Source organism: Corvus kubaryi, unplaced genomic scaffold (assembly GCF_017639235.1).
Source record: "Corvus kubaryi isolate FWS band 111438036 unplaced genomic scaffold, C.kubaryi_AGA036_p1.0 split1-37296, whole genome shotgun sequence".
Lineage (NCBI taxonomy): Eukaryota > Metazoa > Chordata > Aves > Passeriformes > Corvidae > Corvus > Corvus kubaryi.
Window position 1 is genome coordinate 15,527,773 of NW_024582075.1, and position 20,831 is coordinate 15,548,603.

General features: G+C 39.8%; 1 protein-coding gene across 3 annotated transcripts in view; it reads left to right on the forward strand.

The window, feature by feature from the left end:
* The window catches only part of PTPRD (protein tyrosine phosphatase receptor type D), a 1,187,501-nt gene that overhangs the window by 810,883 nt on the left and 355,787 nt on the right, over positions 1-20,831 (forward strand). The window contains exon 1 of one of the 3 annotated variants that reach the window (XM_042012907.1): positions 10,858-10,938. The exons of 1 other annotated variant lie outside the window; for it this stretch is intronic. The gene's annotated coding sequence lies outside the window, so the exon portion shown is untranslated. Of the gene's footprint in view, positions 1-10,857; positions 10,939-11,589; positions 11,613-20,831 lie in introns of those variants that run through there. One more of the 3 variants, XM_042012909.1, reaches the window with a different exon arrangement.

The following is a 20,831-nucleotide window of genomic DNA, read 5'->3' on the forward strand; positions in this document are numbered from 1 at the left end:
GGGTGGCAGACACTGATCTCTGCACTCTTATGATGAGTGACAGGACTCAAGGAAATGGCCCGAAGATGAGTCACCAGACATTTAGGTCAGATAACAGAAAAAGGTTCTTCACCCAGAGGGTGGCTGGGCGCTGGAACAGGCTCCCCAGGGAAGGGGCCCCAGCACCAGCATGACATAGGTCAAGAAGCATTTGGACAATGCTCTTGGGCATATGGTATGATTCTTGAGTTGTGCTGTGCAGGGCCAGGAGTTGAACTCAGTGATCCTTATTGGTCCCTTCCAACTCAGCGTATTCTATGATACTATAATTCTATTACTTACTTGGTGGCTTACTACATTATATGAGTCTAGTAAGCGAAAATAATCTTTGAAACTTCCTTACATGTTCAGAATTCTTCCTTTTGTTTTATTCTTCTTTAAAATGAAATGATCAGTTATAAACGAATCTCAGTTATTGCAGTTTGCTGTGTCCATGGGCTTCACATCAATTAGGCTTACTGGAGTAGGAGGAGGAGGCACATCTTACCACCTTATAACCTTATCAATCTCTACCACTACCTGAAAGGAGGATGTAGCCAGGCAGGGGGTCAGTCAGCAGAACAAGAGGACACAGCCTTAAGCTGTTCCATGGGAGGTTTAGGTTGGACATTAGGAGAAGTTCTTCGCACAAAGGGTGATTGGGCATTGGAATGGGCTGCCCAGGCAGCTGGTGGAGTCACTGTCCCTGGAGGTGTTTAAGGAAAGACTGGATGTGATGCCATGGGTGATAGGTCATAGGCTGGACTTGATATTTTCAAAGGTCTTTTCCAACCTAGATGATCCTGGGATTCCTTCTGCTGAAGGCATGTCTTTTTTTTCTGCTTAGTAACAGCAAAATAAAGAGACTAAAATATTTGTTAGGCTTTGATGAAAAGCATCCTTGTAGCACTGAACAAAGGACAAACTATAGTGGTGTTTATATGCCTTCGTAACTGACAGTGTGTTGATGAACCAGTAGAAATATCTACAAATACTTTTTCCTTTAATTTTTTTTTTCTTCATTAATCTTTTTCTAAATACAGTCTTGCTATTCTTTCTGTCTGTTGCTTGAGGACTTATCAAGTGAACTAATAATTCTTGCTGAACAAAAATCATTCAATCATTGAAGCTTCATTTCTATTTTAACTAAAACACCAATTTTCTTTCACTGATTTATTCCTAGTGAAATCACACACAAAATAATTTTCATAAATCTAGCATTTCCTTGTGTCCAGGAAACAAGTACAAGCTCACTCTCTCTTTTTTAAAAAACACTACTATATGACACAGGAAATGTCCCAACTGAAAGTACTTCATCACATCCCAAGCTTGTGCTGGTTTTTTGTATAACCCTCTTTAGAAAAGGGGCTCTGTGCTGGTGTGTGTGTGTGTATGCATCTGCATAATGAAAGACAATTCATGTGATGGAGTAAGATAGTGATTTATCTCTTGGTAGCAAACTTTACTGTTTCAGATCACATTGATAGTATTTGGTATATTGTTGAATGTGATGAAAGCATAATTACAGGAAGACACCTCCATCATCACTATCATCATGGCATTTTGCCACCCTGGGAATCAGCATGCAAAGAAAAAAATTACAGTATTTTTTCAAGGTACACCTTTTAAATAGTCTCTGCTAAAGTGAGTCCACAAAAACAGCTGCTGCTTACTACAGAGTCTGCAGGGGCAAACTGTTATAAATGCCCTGAGATTTGGCATGCTATCTACAGGGAATTAGACAAATCCTGGGACTTCTACCTCCTTAATGATGTGAAAAGATGGGACAATCATATCAGTGTCATTTGAATTAATATCCTTCTGAACCCAAGATCATTGCTGTTCTTGAAAGGACAGCTAATGCCTTCTACTACTGCTCCTGAAGGCCGCCAATATGATGTATTTGTGACCCATTTGTTAGTCAAAACCAGATTAGGACCGTGACTCTTTTCTTTCCTGTGATGTTCCATATTCTCAAAATCTTTAAGAAAAGCAGCTTCCAAATTTTAGCTGTAAGTCACCTCCTTCTGAGATCAGTTTTACCTCTTGCAGGACCAAAACGAATTGGTTCTAGGCCAGGAGAAGTGGAGCAATGCATAGCCAATCAAGCATTTAAGTACTGAATACTGTATCAAGAAGAAATATTCAGTGGGATACCCTGTGTTCAGAACTGCTCCCTGCCTCAGTGCCTCCAGCTTCTGGGATATTCTCTGGAAGAGTGTATGTACTGGATGCAATAAAACAATATATAACTGTTGTACACTATTTTGCTCTGGCCTCCTTCTCAATGTGTTGAGCAAGAATGTGCTGACCTAGGATCTCAAAAAATACGGATTAAGAAACATTATGTACTTCCCTTGTTCCCCATTACATACATAAGCACAAGTGTACTTCTGGAATGAAAAGTAGGAGGACTTAGAGTTAGAAAAGGCTCATGACAGAGGTATTTAAGGGACACAGAATAAGGTAGATCTGAAAAAGAGGAAATGAATGAAAGAGAAAACAAATGAAAAGGTAACCCAGGGTCTTGGAATGCCAGAGAAGCTGGCATTTGAGAAAGGATAGATTTAAAGAGAAGACAGTACAGTCCTTGACAAAGAGAACAGAGGCATTAGAAGATGAAAGAAGTAGATGATTCTGAAAAGACATTGTATGTGATTGCTTTTAAGAGAATGTAAGCTTCACTGGGACCAAAGAAACATGTATGTTGCAAAATCAGATTTCACAGAAACAAATGCAGAGAAGGGAAGTAAAAGGAAGTCTGAAGAAGTCTTCTTCTATTTCTTTTTTTAAGCATACCTGCAACTCGAATATGCAGAACCTACTTGAGATTAAAAATATGAAATATGTTGCTATCATTCCACAAACACTGAAGCTGGATTTTAGTGCCCCTGTTGTGACCTGTGTGCTTTCTCAGAGAAGGAACCAAATTAGAAAACACCAGCAAAATCTTAGCTTGTGGGTTTGATTACCACTGGTTCACGTTTGTTCTGGCTTGTGTCTTTAAAAAAAAAAAAATTATGTGGAGGTCATTGAACTATATTTGCATCAAAAAGGTGTCTGCTGAAGTTCATAACGGATGGATTGTCATTTTTATAACAGAACTTTGAGAATTTTCTATTCTGTTGTTGAAAAAAACCCCCTGTGACTAATATGTAATTTCCCTCACAGGGCTAGTCTAATGTGGAAAAGTGCTTTTCAACATTGAAAGAAAAAGGACTTGGCATCTGAGCTTGTTAATAATCTGGATTCATTACAACAGATTTAATCTTTCCATTCCTTTTTCATGAATAACTTATTTGGCTAAAATATAGATTTTTCTCATGGTCCTAATTTCTGTTTTAATTGAACTGCTGAGAATGAAAATGATTAGAGAATGTTGTGTGGTGAGCAGATTTGTTTGGATAATGTGGTTTTAACACCTCTTGTTCTGCCCAAAATACACAGTCTTCCATAAAAGGATGTGGTAGTGGATAGCTTCTACACTACAGTCTGTAACAGTAGATGTTCACTGGGCTTGCATTCAGTGATTAATAGATTTGTTGGAAGGACACATAAACTGAAACAATGGAAAGGTAATATAAACAGAATGATTATAAAAAAATATTTTTACTGTTCCAGTGAAAATTCAGTAATCTGTTTACTCAGGTCAGTCAAAATCATCCTGTAGAAATGTTTCCTCCTGATATCAGAATTCATGGAATTTGAAATATTTTATATTTAAAATTGAAAATAAAGTGAATACAATGCTGATGAAAAGTGCTCAATTAGTAGGATTCAGACTTCAGGATAACACTAGATTCTTTGGGATGTTTTATCTAGATTGACTTGCCATTAAACTTGCAGCTTCCTCTGGAGTGTGGAAGGTATCTTTTCAGCTTTATACCGGCTAGCGCTTGTATTTCAATGCCTTAGAAAGCCTCGAGCAGCCTTGAGAGGTAGCAAGGGCGATCTAGCACTTTAGTAGCTCTAGAATCGGTACCTGAATCAGCTGCAGAGCAGATACCATCAGCAGAAGCAAAGAGGGAGAAATATAGCTCCCCGCTTGCTCAATTCCCTGCAGTTAGAAGCTTTCAAATGAGACAGACGACCAGAGATGTTCACAGGAAAGTCGCTGAGCTGAGTGAGAGAGCGTTTGCCTCCCCTCGACCATCTTTTATTCGGAGAAGGGGAAAGGGGAGGACTGGGGGCGGACCCGGGGTGAGCGGCCAATCAGACACTGCTGAAGAGTCTGAGTTACATTTGGCTTTGCCTGCGCTTGGAACAAAGGAGCTCGGAGCACATGTCTTTGGGAGGGGGGAGGGGAAGCTCGGAACAGGCAGCAACACTGGAGCAACTGTATTAAGAAATGAGAGAATAATTTGATTTTCCATAAAGTCCTTTACTTAAGCATAATTATCAAATATGACACATTTTTTTTGTAATGGGGACACCTACCCACTAGTCACAGACACCTTTCTATACTTTTAATTAGGAAACACATTATTTGAAGTTAATGGGAGTAATGTTGAGGGAAAAAATATTTTATTTGAATCTGTATTCAGATCAGAATTGAACAGATTAAATGGAAGAGGTTTAAACTTGGTCATCCGAATTTACTTAAATCCAAGATAGAGCATGACAGGGTCCTCTTTAGGAAAAAAAATACCCCTGCTTTTAGTACTATAGATATTTATCTATAGTATATATAGGTATTTAGGATGTTGTTGGAATATTTATGGGCTCACAACAATAATGACATTCAAATATTAACCATAGGGTACTGTAAGGAGAGAAACACTAAAATGATTTTTTTTTTTTCCCCTTCCTCGCATTCTATCTTGCAAGGTTTGTAATGCAGCTTTCTGGTGGAACAATACATTTCTTGCATCTCAGTGCTTGCTGATGCCCCTTGATTTACCAGTAGAAAGGAGACAACATGAGAGGAATGGAGAAACACTCTCCCCCTCAGATGACTGAGCAGCTTCTTCCATAATACTCCTATATTCAAGAAGCAAAAGTTTCAAGGTTGGGAAATAAACTAAGACTTTTCATTTTCCTTCCTCTACGTCCTGTTCACTGCCCTGACAGCACAGCACTGACATATAAGATGTGATCTGAACCTCCTTGATGTTTTGCAGGAGGGAACACTCAGATTAATCAGACTTCATGTTGACCAACTGTTGTTCGTAAAATCCTCAGTTTTCTAGAAAGCATTTCTGGATACTTTTTATATACAAGAAGCTATGTAAACTAATCAGCAGTGAGTGTCTCCTTAGAAACTAGAAGTCAATATTCAAGTCAAAGATTAACAAATCTTCCATTTCTGTGAACCAGTTATGGTATTAGTATCTTCCTCTTGTTCCTGAGTTTTAGTATTTGAATTCTGCTACTTACCAGTATTTACACCAAGAACGGTATCAAGATGTAGATCAAGTAGTGTTATACAGACAGTGATCTCTGACCTATGGGGGCAAAACAGTGCCTTTAGTCACTCTAATGGATGTTGAGAAACCATTAAATAATCACACGGACTAAGTAATGTATAGGGTCTAAATTTTGGTTCATGGTTGCAAAAGATGTGAACTAACAAGATGTCATTTGGCTATTAGGTTTCCTTTACTGGATTTTCCTCTAAGGAAATCAGAGAATATTTCTGACATTCTAGATCTAGATCTCTGATGCTGTCCTTAAAATCTAGTGGTACCTTCTACATTTTGAATCCAGAAGAAAAAAAAAAGAACAAAAAACTCCATCTACTGCACCGTATTCTAACTGATGACAAATCTTGAAATAGACCTCGCGTACCTATGTGCATACATACATTATATATGTATATATATATGCATATATGCACCATTTTTGAGAACAATACCACCACACTGTGTTCTGTATTCTAAGTATTTTCTTTCTGAATAGCTAACAGAGTTCTCACACCATCTGAGATACCCCAAATAGTACAGAAATAAAAGACAAACCTGCCTCCTCTATCTACCAGTCTTATTTACAGCTTTCCCTACACAAGCTGCTGTTTATTTTCAGTTCGTGGCACACACTCTAATGCACTTTAAAGCTGATCCTTCTTCATCATCTCCAAGTTCCTGGATATTTCCATGTGCTGTGTGATTAATTATTAGTTTTCTTGCCGTCTTGCTCTTTCCACTTTAAAAAAAAACCCAAAACCCCCAAAAACCCAACCAAAAAAAACCCCCAAAGACAAGTACAAGAAGTCCTTCCCTGATGAACAGAAACAGTTAAGCCTAATTGCATGGAATCATCTTATTCCACCACTGTGGTATTTCGGTAGACCTATGGTTGGGTCTGTGGTTCAGTCACACCAATTAATAGGCTGGGATAAGTGTGAGAACCAGCCTGCTCATCTCCCTCATCTTTCTAACATCTACTTCCACAGAGGAAAAATTAGAACAGGGCTTAAGACCTTTAGGATAAGAGACCTGAATGCTTTGAAATGGGCTTGAAATGTGCTGGCACATACAGAAGTTGTTTGGACAGCAGGTGGATCACACAAGTGTATAAAGCCTCATCTCCTTCAGACAACAAGAAAAAAATAGCAGACATGGTAAAAATGATCATAAAGAGCTGCATTGAAAAGCACTTTTCTCTCCATATCTTTGTCTCTAACTCCTGAAGTTTCATAAGTTAAAAGATATATGTGAATCACAAATGTTTACAAAATGAAGACGAGTACTGACAGTGTCTAGTGAGGTACTAAATCAGCACTTAAGAGCTGTGTACACAAACTGAATTAGCAGAATAAAATTTTGCATACAGATAACGTGTTTACTTGTCTAGTAGTGTTTTACTATCTTTAACAATAGGAGCTCAAAGTGTCTGTGGTTTAAAACTGAGAATTTTCAAATATCAGTATGGCAACTCAGGAACATTTCTCATAATCATTTCGTAAGCCAGTGCCTAAAATATGTATTAATGCAGTTTTGTGACAAATCATCTGTTAGATTTCAGCCGACGGCTTGCCATAGGTTAACCATAAATAACTGTAAAATACGGCTATCATAATGTATGAGGAAAAAAAAGGGACAGGACTACAGAGCAACCTTTCTGATACACCTCTCCTGCTCCCCCTCACCTTCCTGATTTTGCTGTGTACTGACCCAATGGCCACTGGTTCCAGTTGCTAATGGAATATCCTACTGTGTTAAAGAGCTTAGTGGGATGCTATTTATCAGGAATGCAAGCAACAATACAAGGCAGAACAGATGAAAGGAAAATAACACTCCCCACTATGAATAGAGTACTATTTAATATATGAAATTCATGAGACTGAGACATGAAGGACTATAGCTGGCCTTTTGAAGAGCTATGGTAGAAGTTACTCAAGAGTATGGTCACAGCTAAGTATTCAGACGAACAGCAGGACAGCTGACTCGTTTTGCTTCGTCCTTTGCTACATTTTTTTGAGTTTTAAACCTGCAGTCATAGCCTGAACTTCACATCAGATTTTCACTGCTGGTGCACAGCTTCCATGAGGAGACTGAAATCAGCTGCATGAACAGGAAGAACAGGATTCAAACAGTTAATTTGGAATGACAAGAGAAAGACGTATATTTTTTTGAAAACCCTTGAGGGAATACATGATACTTATTTCCAAATTAAATCTTCCTTTCACCTCAAAACCCCCCAGCAAATATACAAAAAAACCCCACCAACATTTCTATCTTCCAAACCTAGGTTAAGCACTATTGCAGAGATTGTTCAGTTTTTTTATAGGAAACATTTCAAAGTTTATAAAATGTATAAATATATTTCCAACTCAGTGCTGCACTAACCATAGAGTAATGTACTGCTGCAATCTTGGCAAAAATAGAACCCCAGTGTAGAATTCTGTTTGAATTTTTTCGAGTTTGAAAAAACAAGATCTATCTTAATGAGTAGTTTGTAACACATGAATTAAGCTTCTTATTGTGTTATCTCCTCTTAGAAGGAAAGAAATGTTAAACGAGTATTAACAAACACATATATGTGTTAACATATGTATATCCGTACACATAAATACAAAATTCATGTTACTGATAACAAACGTTGATATGCAATACAGTGGTAGAAATATATAGTGTTTTAATGCTTCTGCATGAGTTGAGGTTAATTTCTTATTTTTTTTTCTTTAGCATCACTACAAAACAGAATCCTATACATAATGAGATTTGGTTTTAGTATTTCTGAAAAAAGAAATGCATTTATTCCTAATGTGATGCATTTATTTCTAACATGTACTGTGAGACTGACTGATCTGAAGGAAGAGCTACACAACCTGCTTATGACTCTAAAAGAAAGCAAAGCTAAATGTAGTCCTCAAAACTCACATCCATGTTGTGATACCACGTGAAAAATATAAAATACATGAGTTTATTGCTCAACTCTTCAATGTCATGCAAGGATCACAGCATGAAGAGCACTAAAACAGCTAAGTATACTCATAAGAACTGCTGAGACATAACATTAAGACCTAAAGTATCTATTTAATGCTGCCATTTCAAAGCAAATACGGCCTTTTCAGTCAAGGGGGCAAAGGTGATGATTTAAGTCTTGTTTTCTTTAACAACATGTATTGCAATAAAGACCAAGTAGCATTTTGCCAGCTTTTGATTTTTGTTGTACTTTGAAGATACTATTGCTTGTTGAAAAGCTAGTCTTTTACGGAATAGTTAGTTCTTTTTGACAAGATAAAAAGTAATCATTTGTAGTACATTTCATATATTTACCTTTTCATACAAAGTAATTACTTTACAAAGTTACTTGGTGTTTCGAAAGCTACTATTTGGAAAGCATTACTGTTTTTTTAAGTGTGAGATTATTTGGGTGACCATTTTTCATGGTGTAACTGGCAGCATCAAAAGAAGGCAGCAATTTATAGGACTCGTGGAGAACAAAGTTTATTTTCACTTTTGTCAGCCTTCATGCTGGCAGCACTAGCTACCAGAGGATGATAAAACACGATTATACGATAGAAGACACCCAAATCATTCTCCTCTGCAGAAAAGGAGCAATGATCTGCAATAAACTTTGCAGGTTGCAATGAACTTTGCAGGTGCCAACAAGACTGAGTTCAAAATCCGGCGCTACACAGCTCCATGGGGTCGCAGCCAGTCAGTACAGAACTCAGGACAAGAAGCACCAGTCTGGCCAAGAGTGCACCCGGAGCTTCGCCGCCTGCAAAGCCAACTTTTTCAGCATCACTATTAATGGGCTCCCAACACCATAATGCCGGACTAGCACCTACTGTGTTTATCCTAACACTCTACCCCCCCTTTTATGCAGCATGTCCTGTGTCACAGAGGGCATATGTTCCAGGCTTCCGAAGATGCCTAGAAGGTCACAATGAGGTTTTCCAAAGCACTTTTCACCTAAATCCCTATGTTTCCACCTACGTCCTTTGCGCTACTCCTTCTCTGCAGAGGACTGGACAGGACAAGGTAAGAAGAGCCGGGATGGACCCTGTTTTAGCCCAACGGACTGCGTCAAGCAACATGTGGCGTCACTCAGCATGGAACCTGACCATTCTTCAGGAAGAAAAGCAGAGATTTACCATACACAAAGATGACTGATAACAAAATAACCGCTCTGCAACGCTGTCGCTCTGGGACACCCCTCGCAGACCGACAGGTCTGGTACACCCCCCGTGGGTTTAACCACCAGGCTGCAAAGCCGCACAAGAAGTTGAGCATTTGAAGAGCGGCGAGAGCCGCCTGCCCGGGGAAGTTCGGCGGGGGCCCGGCCGCCCCCCCCCCCGCTGTGCCCCCCGCCCTCCCGGCCCGGCACCGAGTGACGTCACCGCCCCGCCCCCAGCGCCCGGCCGCGCGCGGGTGTGCGTGCGGCGCGCGGCTCCGGTGCCGGCCGGCGCGCGGCCCGGGATGGGGCGGGCGCTGCCTGGATCGCCGCTCCGTACCCCCCCCACCCTGCCCGCACACACACAGGCACGGACATCGGCGGCACGCTTTCCCCGACTCTCGGGGCCGTACCGATCCTGTGATACACACAGCGTAAGAGGATTAAAAAAGAGTAATCGCAAAAAAACCAAAAGCGCACACACACACACACACAAAAGCGCAGCCCTCCAACCCAAACCCCACAACAAACCCACGAAACGGGAGAGCGTCGTCTCTACCGGTGTCCCCACGGCGTTGCCATTCTTCCCCAGATGAGCGAAGCAGAGTGGGGGGAGGGTTGTTCACGTTTCGGCTCTCGGGGACGGTTTCTGGGAATTTTTTCTGTGTCTGTCCTCCCCACTCCGCCCGCCCTGTGCCCTCTTCCCTCGCTTTTGTTTGCACTGCACTTTTTGTAGAAAGGGGGGCGGGAGAGTGGGTGAGAGACCTCGCTTTTATTTGTAGCGAAAGAATCGGCTAGAAAAGACGAAGGAAGAAAAGAAAAGGAGGAAGGGGAAAAAAAAAAGAGTGAAGGGGGAAGGAAGAACGAGAGAGAGGGAGAGAAGGAGAGAGCGAGAGAGGGGGAGGAGGAGGGGGAGGAGGGGAAACGGAGCAGCAGCTCGGGAACAGAGAGCGCGCCCGGGAGCAGCAGCAGCAGCAGCAGCAGCCGCCGCCGCAGGAAGGAGAAGAAGAGGAGAAGAGCAGAGCGGAGCAGAGCAGCGCGGAGGAGAGGCGGCGCTGGCAAGAGGAGGCAGGCGGGGACCTGGCTCTTCTGGATGCTGGATTTTCGGACTCTCGTTGACTCTCTCGTGCTCCCCGGCGCCGGTCTGTGAGAGACACGCACGAGCGCCAGGCAGCAGCGGCGGGGCTTCGCTCGTAGCTGCTGCTGCTGCTGCGGGGCTCGGATTAAATTGGCCGCCCCGGAGCCGACCGGGAGCAGCGGGAGGAGGTGGTGGCGGCGGCGGCGGCGGGAAGCAGCAGCAGGCGGGCGGGCGGCGGCGAAGGCTGCTGCTGGGACCGGGGGAGCCAGCATGACCAGGTAACTGCCCCGCTCCTGACCCATTTTTCCTCCGTCGCCGCTCCCTCTTTGCCGCCTCTTTAGGCACGCTTATGTGTGTGAGCACAAAAGTGTGTGTGTGTGTGTGTGTGTGTGTGCGCGCAGCCCGCACACATGTCCCTCACACACAACTCTCCCGTGGGTGCCCCGGGGCTTCCCCCCGGCCGCTGCCAGCCCGCTCCCCGCGCCTCCCCGCCGGGTCTCAGCCTGGCGGCGAGGCCTGTTCGGGGAGCGAGGGGAGCTGCGGTACGGGGACGGGGGATGGGGCAGGGAGAGGGCGATTGATGGATCGGAGTCGACGTTTCCACTGAGTGCCGCTGTACGCGGGCGGAGAGAGAGGAGAGTACGGTAATTACACGCTGTCTGTTTGCTTTGGCGAACGAATTATTAATATTAATTATTTTGTTTATTCTAACGGGTTCGGAGAAGGGGGAAGGTAGCAGGGGTGAGAGACCAGGCGTCTGCCGCTGGAGACGGGGCTTGGGGGTGAGCGGCCAGTAGGGACCCCAGCCGCCGGTCCGAGCAGGGCTCCCTCCTCCTCCTCCTCATCGTCCTCTTCCTTCTCTTCCTCCTCCTTCCTCTCCTCCTTCTTCTCCTCCTCCTCCTGCTGTCTCTCGGCGGAGCAGGGAGGCACGGAGATGCCAAGCTTTTCACAGGTTAGGCTTTTAATTTCTTTGTTTACTCTCGCGAAACCACTTGAAAGGAAGCACATCGGGCTGGAAGCTCATTTTTCCGAGCGCTTGCAAAGGGGTTCTTGAATTTGTTCAGCAAACTTAGCAGCTCCCTCTGCGCCGTCTGCCCGTGCAAGGAGGCACTCCTTACTGCTGCAGCCGGGCTCTCCCAGACTGGCAGATATAACAGTTGTTTTCTTGCACAGAATCCCCTATTTTGCCTTTTATTTGTGCCCTCCGTTCTCGACAGAACGGTATTCTTTCCATTTTAAGCGATTACCACTCAGCCTTGCATGTATGGTTTTTGAATGTCTGCTCCTCCTTGTTACTTCTCCAGAACTGCTGTCATGCGTATTTTATTCTTTTGCCTGGCCTTTGTACAGTTACTGCCTCGTGTAAGGATGGCAGCTTCTTTACCATGATTTCGATGTCCATATTCCCAGTTTTGACGCACGTAGAAGGGTCAGTATTTCTACATGGAATAATTAGGGTTTTATGTGTCCCTTCACTTGTCGCCTGAGATGGTGTTACATTGGGGATAAATCTGTAGATGCTGATTTACTTTCAAGTTTCCTATTGCAGACATGAGTATTTCTGATGACACTTGTAGTCTCTTAACTTAGGATTAATGTGGGAAGCTATGATTGTCTTCTCAGCCTTTCAGAGATCGCTTCCAACATACCTTTTGTTCAAGCACAAGCAACTTCTGTGTAATGTTGGGACATTATGGGGAATTTCGATACAGAGACAGGAAAATGCATATATCATATTTTCCCTTCATCTGGTATCTGCTAGTAGTTTAAAACATTATAACAGTCAATACTTTCTTTTCTTGCTGTACAAGTGTATAGTAAATGACATCATTTTCTCCTGGGCTGGGAGCAATGAAGCTTCTACAATTCTTCTTATGAATGGAGCTACTCTGAAGAAAAAAAAAAAGGTTCACCCCTGTCCTAAATGCGATCATATGTACTTACATCTTACTTTAGATGGCAATTTTTTGATTGCTTCTTTAAATTTCCTCTCAGAAGATGAGCTATTACAGCTTTTCTAATGTGCGAAATTGACAAACTGGTCAGTTTAATAAATTCAGCTGTCAAATTTCGCTCAGTCAAAATTGCTAAAAGCTGTAAATATATTGGCATGGGATTTTCAAGGTAACGAGTGTTACACAGAAAGGATGGATTTGATGAGAGACTTTTTACATGAGTAGCTTTCCAATTTTAGTTTTGTCACTTGTGGTAATATGGTGGGGTATATTTAGATATCTTTCAACACAGAAATGATGTATAGCTTTTCTGTATCCACTTAAAGCCGTAAAAGCTTTGTCTTAGTAGAAGTCTTCTACTCTAAGAAGATGCTAAGAAATTCATTATGGTTTGTGTGTGCTATGGCAAGCTGTTAGGAATGGTGCATGGTAAGTAAAACGGTACCTTAGTATTTCTAGGTTTCAGGAACTGGTCTTAGGATCTGCTTTTAGACCCATCACTCATACTACTTTGAAAATGAGCGCTAAAGAATAATGTGAATAAGCGTTTTGCTATGATGGTTATGTAACTCAAACCACCAGCAGTCAGCGAACTCAATGGGTGTTAGTAAATCAGTGCTTAATCTTAGGAGACAGTGTGCAAGAATGTACTTGAGGATGTGGTAAAGAGCTAAGTATCTGGCAATTTAAGTCCAGTCAGCGATTCACCTTTCATTTTTAACATTGCCTCTTGCGTCTACCTTTGAGGAATGCAGGGACCAAAACTACATAAGCTGGAGAGTAGGAATTCCCCTTCATCTGCTGCTGTGTGTGCTGAGCCACTAGGGGCCTGTATAAACTGCTCTCACAGAGCAGATACCAGTGCATGGCATATGCTCACTTTCACCAGACGCTTTTTGCACAGGTGTATAATGTCAAAGGCAAAGATGCCAGTTATTCATTCCTTACTAATAAATGAGATTGCAATTTCTTAGGAGATGTGTATAATTTGTATATTATTTAGTTTTTATTTTTACCCTACTTCGTCTGTTTTCCCCCAGTCCTGTATTGTGTCCAGTGTCTGTGCTTTCCTGATTAGTATGGGAGGTGGGGATGAATATGACTCAGGAGGGACAAATTTTGGGCAAATTTTGGATTTGTGTGTCTCCTGCATTTCATATTTTCTGTAAGCTAAGGAAATCAGATTTGTTGCCTGTGTGTTTTTTCTGTTAGATTAGTAATGGTACTGTTCCATGCAAGTGTAGGGTTAAAAGATAAACTGAACAGTATTACTACAAGGCAGGAACAGACATAGATTGATGGTGTATTTAAACTAGCTTTGTGAGTGTTATGTAAGTGTGAGAGTGTGTCGGCTCCAAGGCTTTGGCTGGAGCGTAGTCAGCATTTATGGGACATGGGCTGAAGACACACTATATGTTCTTGAGTGTCAGTTTCAGAAATTTAAAATCCACCAGCCATAGCATTCTTAATAGACATTAAGCAATAAGGTCAAGTATACTTACAGTGTTCCATTGTTGGTTTTCAGTTTTTGAAACTGACAAGGCAGACAATTTGTAAAAGAGCACAGCTGAAATATTTGCATATTGGATTTCCTTCGAAATGAACTTCCGTTACTAAGCTCTTTGAGAATTCTCATTTGGAAGGATTTTCAAGCTGAATCACAGTAAGGTCATACAATCAAAATGCAGTTTCCCTATGGTATGTTAATTTTTTAATAAGCTGTCTTTTAAAACACATGAGTCTTATATATCATTCCGTGTTGGGCCAGTTACAGCAAGAGGGTATTTTTGTCGTATTACCGACAACAGTTGTGCAAATATTGACTGAGTTTAATTTTCTGAAATGTGTGTGTCCGCCTTGGGTAAAGTTTTGATGAAATGTAATGAAATCTGCTTTAAAGGTTTTCTCAAATGATAAACATCAGTTCAAAAGTGTAGAGTCTTACTGCCTATCAGTAAACCAAGGCGGTGGCTCTGAAATGCAGAGGATATTCATTTGTGTTTTGGATCTCAGAAGGAGTAATGCGGTACGGATCTATTTCATTTTTCTATATGACTGTGGTGATTTTTCAGCTTTTGTTCTCTAACGAGTTGAGAAGAAGGTATAGATAGCTATTTGCTGGTATAACTTCAGTGTCAGTCACATAATGCCGTGTATTGTAACAGGAGCTTGCTTTCATTGTAATTCATTTTAAACAGTTGGCATAACATAGTCAACATACTATATTTTTATGAAAACTCTGAATTTCACATACTCCATGAATTGTTTACGTTACTTGCGTAATCCTTGTATTCTTTGGAAAAGGCCTTAAATAAAGCCAATTAATGAATGAATGCCAAGGCAACTTGGCAGCCTAAAGCAAGAATCTGTGTTTAAAAATACTATCAGGAATTTACCAAGTAGGAGCGGAAAGGAAGCTTGCTTCTCCTGGTGATCTGCTATGGTGAAGACTGCAGTACAGCTGGACAAATCTGATGATTTAGAAAAAGGTTACACGAGAGTGCTTTGCCTGTAAATTCCTTTCCGACAAGCTTCACTTCACTTGCTTTTTAAGACACTGGGCATTGACAGAACCATATTTACTACTGCACAGTTTTATTTCATAAGCTCCGATGACTTTTGGTAAGTTATTGATAACACTTGCCTTAAACAAAGGATGTTTGTGTCTTCTATAAGAAGTGGACAGCTAAAATGCCAGGAAACTAAATACAGAATAATAAAAATTGTCTGTATACAAAGAACAAGGTTAAATTGAATAAAATATGTAATGCTTTTAAAAAACTTAATTATTGTTCAGGTTCTTTAAATTCATTCATAAAAGTGACAAGTCAAACTAAATACAATGAGCTGGTTTTTTAGCTACATCAGCAGATATACATAGTCTGTACTTCCCTAAGATATTCCCTAAATTTACCTCTTTAGGTGTCTTCTGCTTACATGCTGTGGCATCATAACCTTAATAGCACAGCTGCAGAAGGAGAAAAACAAAGAAGAGAATGTGATTGATCTTGCAGTAGAGTTTCAAGAGATAGAGGTTTTATCAAAAATCAACTTCCTTATTTATACTTGATAACTGATTTCTGGTGGAGATTCTGTGTGTTCTTTTGAATACAAAGAATGGGCAGAAAATGTCCTCCTCAGCCAGCAGAAGATGATGGAATTTTAGGCACTTTGACTTATTATACCAGAGGACATACCCTAATAGCATACTATCATGTCCTGAGCTTCTTCATATTTAAGCACAATGGTGGTGTTTGAGTTTTTCAGTTATCTTCCAGTTAGTGAAGTCACTCCATGGGTATACAAATTAATTTGTTATTTGCAGACAATCAGAATGGATGTCCTGGTTAGTGCCAGCCGAACTGCTCACATATTGTTGTGGTCAGATAATGCACACTTCTTTCTTAAGCAGTATATCAAATGTGGTGTATCGAGTAACGCAAGCAATTGTATTGCTCTTTCTTTTACAGTTTCTAGTGTTCTGGAAATTACGTATCTGTAAGTCAGAGTTCAGTAAATGGTGTGTAAAATCTGGCTTTTTAGGTGGCAGAATCGGGTGATTCCTAAGATGAATATAGTCAGTACCGACCTGACCAAAACAAATGTGTCTTAGGTATAAATTTGCAAATAAATATATATTTCTCTAACAAATTTGCCCGATCACATTTTGATTTCAGCATGTCACCTTGGCTTATTGACTGGTTTTACCCAAAAGTCTAGATTTTTTGATAACTTGCTTTGATTCAGCAAGAGAAAATTCAAATACATTCTGGTAGCAATGTCTTAGTCTTTCTGATCTTCAGAAAATAATTGTTTGGTGAGTTGGAAGACAGTAATTCTACTTGCTTTACAATGGTGATTAAATTAAAAAAAAAAATCATAACTGCTTTTGGAACTATCTGTAGGCTATACTCTTTTAATAAAACTTTGTCAAAAAAAGCTGAATTTTGTGTACAAGGAATAGACTGCTATTTCTACGATCTCATGTTTTTGCTCCCTTTATTTCTCTCTCTCCCCCACCTTCCTTTTCCTCCCCACTCCTTTCCCTTTTTGCTAAAAAACCAAAAAGCTAAAACTGATCCTATTAAAGTTCCCAAAAATTACGTACTGAAATTCTGTACTCTGTCGCATTCTTTCATCTACTTTATGGCACAGAGAAAGGGTTTACGAAGCAGATGCGTGTCACTGTTTCTAACCCAGAGACACGATTAATTTGTCTGTGTTCACCTGTATTACTAAACTTGTGTTAATCATACTTTTAATTTTCTTTTCTTTTTACTTCAGGAAAGGGCTTTCTACTTCTATGGAATTTACTATAGGCAGGCATGTCTTTTCTTAAAAGGCTGTTTGTAGGACCAAGTATTTTCTGCCTAGGTTTCAGTAATGTGACTGTCAGGTGCATAATTTCTTTACCTCTTATGCCACATTTTATTAAAATCCTCTTCACGGATGTACTGTGTATTAACAATTCCTAAAACTTGACTATTTTTTTCTTAATAAGCAAGCAGCTATATTTTGAAAGTCATTAATTTAATGAGAGATTTCTAAAACACTGATCAGAAAGTAGGACAGGAAGTTTTATTTATTTATTTTTGTTTGCTTAGGGTGATAGTGTATCTTAGAAAGCTGCTTAACTACTGCCCAGTGCAGCTGTCCTTCCCTGAAAGATTAGGTTTCAGGAGCAATGATGGATGTTGAATGCCTGTAGCCAGTTGTGGGGTTTGCTCTGAGGTCAGTGCTACTGATGGAGGATAGGAATTTATAGCCTTATGTCTCTTCACCAAAGTAACCAGTAGCATTTCTTGAGGGAAAAAAGTCCACAACAGCTAGGCATGTTCAGTGCTCAGCTTGTATTGCTGCATAGTTCAGAAAGCTATTCATACTAGTGAGAAAGAATAAGTACATTTGTGAATGACAAGGATAAATTTAGTCATGAGTGTGCCCTTTTTTTTCACAGAAACACACAGAAATAGCTACAAAAAGTAAATAGGATGATGTGATTTCATTTTGAACTTCTTTCATATTATTTTAACGTGTGTTAACAAGTTTGGAATTGACACTTTTGACTTTTTGTTTCAATTGTTTCAGCTATGTTTCAGAACATGCTGTCCTTTTTCACCTAAAAATAGGATTTTTTTTTCCATAGAACAAATGCATGTTAGTGGTCTTCAGCAAGCATAACCAAGGCAGAATTGATATCCATCAGTGATGAAAGGGTAGATGTTCATCAGGTAGAAAGGGTTTACTTTGATAATATTTAGTGTTACCTTGTTTAATTCAGGTATCACAATATATATTGCTAATAAAGATGGATGGTTTAGATACTCTTACCTGTGTTTTCAGAAGGATTTGTTGAGGTGAGGCTTTCAGATTTTGTTTTTGGACTGTCTGCCTTCCCTGAGCCGTTGAAGTTTGTTCCTGATACATGGTGATGTGATTAACTTTAAAAAAGCGAATTTTGGTTGAGAAAGGTGCACAAAAATTCAATACAATAAACTTTATTGTGACTGCTTTATTGTTAAGCTTGCAAACCCTTTTTGAATTGTTTATATTAATTTGTACCTTAATGGTATAGGTGGATTTTTCTGTCAAGCTTTAGAAGAGCTATCCTAATAGGCTGAAAGCCTTCAGTGATTGGTGAGAAAGATTTCATTTGACAGCAGCATTATTTGGATCAGATCCATAGTGCTTTTGTGCCTTTGCGTAAGTGATAGCACTTTTACCTTGGGTAATCCTAGCAGTGGTTAAATTCAAATTCAGACAAGAAAGCTTAATAAAACATCTAATGAGTTGATTTATAGTATCTCATAAATTAGGGAGTAAGAAGCATTTTGGTAAAGAGAAGTACTTATCCAGTAAGAATCACTTTAGAACAATTTTGCATCAAGGAAATGGCATTTTGCCAAATGCCTATGTATTCTACTTATTGGCAGCATGCCATAGACTTTATTTGGAAAAGTCTCTTTGCTTAAGTAATAAATATTCACTGTTTACCAATTTATTTTACTATAAATAAAAGATGGATTCTGTTATTAGACTTCTTTTTTTTCCATTTTTGGCCTATTTCACAAAGAATGGACTTTTGCTCATTGCCATTAAGTGCATCAGTGAATCTTGATTAACAGAATTTTCCAAATAGTGAAATTGATTTTCTTACTTTTTGATAATTTGGGTATCTTGGGGTATTATATTTGCTTGGCATGAAAAGCCTTGAATTTTTCTACTGTGCATGATATGTGGCAGAAAAATTGTAATATTAACTTAAAGAAGTGTTTGTCTTAGTTGATAGTAATAATACTCTAATATAATTTTGTTTTGTTAAAGAAGAGTGTATAATCAGTGTAAATGGTTGTTGGCATTAAATGCAGTACATAGAATTTACACTTGTTTCCCATTTTACATTTTCAAAAGGTGTCTTAAATGGTCACATGAAGTATCAGCGTACTGACCAGATGAAAATTTTACATGTATCAAGGGAAGCAGACAATGAAGAGAGCGCTGTACTTTCTAATGCTTACAGGTGGCAGGGAATGCCTGCAGGAGCAATCATACCTCTCTAAGAATCCTAGCATTCCTCGGGTTTAATTTTGCATGATTACAGTGACTCTGGAAAAAAACCAGAGTGTTAAGATTTCAGCAATAGTATTTTGCTTAGCTTAGTTTTAGACAGTTTGGGGCTGAATGTATTAAATACTGTATATATATAAAATGGAAATGTTTATTCTTCATCTGTTCAGTTGTATCTGATGGAACAGATAGATACATGTCCTTCTGGGCAGTGTAATCCCTAAAAGGACACTTACTAGGACTGTATCCCTTGTTGATTTATTCACAGAATTGCTTTATTAATCTAGTGTGCAAGGGTAATCTTATTCCAGAGGTATTAGAAAGCTTGAAAATAACTACTGGACTTCTTAGAGATGTGGATTTCTGTGTCTTCAAGCAATTTGAATTTATAATCTCAATCGGTCTTTATACTTTTTACTGCAGGGTATATAAACCATGAAAGATGCAGTGGCCTTAAAACTGTTTTTTCATTTTAGCTAATCTCTGCAGTAGTTCAGGTTAGAGAGACAGAGATAGATTATCATGTGCAGAAGAAAAGTATGATAAGATTTTTCTACTATGGTGATGAGTCAAGTTGCTGGAAATGTTTATATAGTAACCACTGCTTAACAGACATATACTCTTAAGAACAGACAAGCTTCTTTTTCAGCCTTTTTTGGTTGTCTTTCTTGTTAGGAGAAGAGCTTGCCATTTTGGTGTGAAATTTTTTCTTTCCTGGATTAATTTCGTGTTGCAGATGCCATTCAGGAAATTAGGGAGAGATTTTTTTCTGCAGCTTTTACCTGTTGCTCGGATAATGGTGTTAGGATTTATTTCATATTTAATGAGACAGAACACTTGAAAACACTGAAGAACTTGAGAATGGAAGGAACCTGAAGTCAAGAATGAAGAGTGACATTTTACAACCTCAGAATTTTCCCACTAAAGCAAAACTGCTGTACAATCAACGATGATTTCACAACTGTGACTGGGGATGTCCCTTCCCCACCTCTTTCTCCAAGTTGTTCTCCATCTTGCTTTTGCAATTCTGCAGTTTTATAAAGAGCAGTTAGTAAAGAGAAATGTGTCTTCCTGAAGAATCACTGATGTCTACTTTATACCAACTCTTCTATACTGTACTTCATTCTCTTTGGAATGAGTCTTTAGGTGTCCTTTAAATGCAACTCTCCATAGGATTTTTTGCTTCTTATTGTGAGAACATATCTGACATGGTGAACTCTTCAAAAACTGTGAGAATGGCTCACTAAACTGGTCTTTTTTTTCAGAATGTCACTGAAATCATGAGTATTGTATACTTTTATTTGTTATGTTGTAGAAATCCCCTCTGAAACCTGTTGTCATTGCAATCTCAAAGGCTTAATTTATGGTTTTTTACTTCTGCTAAGAATTACAGACCTGTCCGTTTTGCATTGGTCTCTGATTTCTTTGACTATGTATCAGTAGCACAGTCTTTCAGTTCAAGCAGCGGTATACTTATGACACCACGTGTTTACCTGTCCACCTGCTGCCTTTGTTGAGGTATTTGAATAACTGTAGGCTATCTGTTTTTAAAAAGTTCTGCGCTCTCTTTTATGTCTTGGATAGGATGCAACAATGTCTTTTCGTTCTATGTGAAATCTTTGCCTTTTCAACCACGCCCCGTTTTTCAC